The sequence below is a fragment of the Amphiura filiformis genome, chromosome 1 (genome assembly GCF_039555335.1).
Source record: "Amphiura filiformis chromosome 1, Afil_fr2py, whole genome shotgun sequence".
Classification (NCBI taxonomy): Eukaryota; Metazoa; Echinodermata; class Ophiuroidea; order Amphilepidida; family Amphiuridae; genus Amphiura; species Amphiura filiformis.
The window spans coordinates 70,952,802-70,954,606 of NC_092628.1; positions in this window are offsets into that span (position 1 = coordinate 70,952,802).

Consider the following 1,805-nt stretch of genomic DNA (forward strand, 5'->3'; position numbering starts at 1 on the left):
TCTTTTTGACATGGGGGGGATGGAGTTCTTGAAGTATAGTGAATCCAACACCTTTTGGCGACAAAATAAGTGTACGGTACAAATGCGCGCAAAGCGCGTGGAAAATATTGCTATTTTGAAGCTAAACTGATGAAATATGGTGCCAAAGGGGAATGAATGCGCGAAAATTTGCATTTTTGGGGCTAAAATGGGCAAATATGAGGTTAATTTGATCATAAACCCATATTCAGGCGTCAACATTGGGGGATGATTGTATGGACCATCCCCCTGGCAAAATATTGGGGGGATAAATCCCCCCATCCCTCCGGGATCTACGTCTATATGCAGTGTTCATTCAAATGAAATTCTGGTGTATGGTTTTACTTCATGTTATTTACCTGAAGCATCTGTTCACCTAGGAGCTGGTGTAAATCACAACAAAATGTTAATTTACACCAATTCCAGAGTTTCAGTGTACAAGCTTGTCTCAGGAAAAATAATATGTTTTGGTTGATTCATTTCTAACTTTTGTATAGCATGATTTTACAACATGGTTGAAAGTGAAAAATAGCAGGTGCAATGAGACTATGAGGAACAGATGTGTTAGAGAATATAATTATGATATGGAGGTGAAAATAAAACCATCAACATTAACTGATGGGTAATGTTATTGCAAAACAGAAGTTAAGTACATATAGAAGGTGAAAGAAATTAAACAGCTTTCTCTTTGATTTGGTTGTTAGAACTTCTTCAGACCAGTACCATAAAAGGGGTTATAGTAACTTTGGCATGCAGTTGTAACATTGACAGCTTTTTGCAGGTCACTTTTTACAAATTCAACTCTGATATATCAGAACTTCATTTTCTTTGGAAACAAAGAATTTTAGCTTGAAATAAAAATTTTAATTCTGGTAGATTTATATAAGAGTTAAAATTGCAAAACATGACCTGAAACAAGCTGCCAAATTTACGCATGCATGCCAACCATTTGCAGTTGTTTTCAGAATGGCCTAGGGCCAACCTGTTTTCTTGCTCCAAGTCTTTCAGTTAATACTGGTTCAGTGCTAATCTAAGGAACTGTGCCAGATCTACTTACAGTTGCTTTTTAAAACTAAAATATGGTGATATTGGGGTGAAATTTTTCAAGAAATCATGCCTAAGTCAGCTGAGTCTTGTACACTGAAATGCAATTGAATCAATATTAAACATGCTGGTAATTGGTAACATGTGACATTTATGAAAGACTAGTTTTGAATAAAATTTGTTGAGGGAAATGGTTGTCTTATTTGTTTCAATGTTGTGTGTAGAGTTTACATAATTGCTGTTACTTTAACTTGGAATGGCAGCTTTATTCAATTTTATTTGTATTTTCTGGTCATTGGCAGATTCTGAATATGTGTTCACTCTTGAACGATAATGGCCAAATGTAGTTTAAAATGTGAGCAGCAAAGATATTTTGTAACTATGCTAAGTGAAATGCTAAGCATGCATTTTACTTGGGATTTTTATGCTATAAACAGTTGAGAAAACACTGAGGTGCACTGTTCACGTATCGTTTTTGGCAAACAACTTTTTATTATAATACTACATTTATTAGGTCATCTTCACTTGAGAACAACTTTGTCAACCAGCAGACATAGTCAGTAGTCAGCCTATGTCACACTTGAAATACTTCCTGTATCCAAGCTGTTCATCAAAGAAACCAATCCAGGTTTCCTCCCATCCAAGAAGTTGTAGCCAATTAGGATAGATACATAATCATAATATGCCCATCTTATTAATATGACATCAATAACACTCCTCGGTGGTTATTATCACAAGTGTTA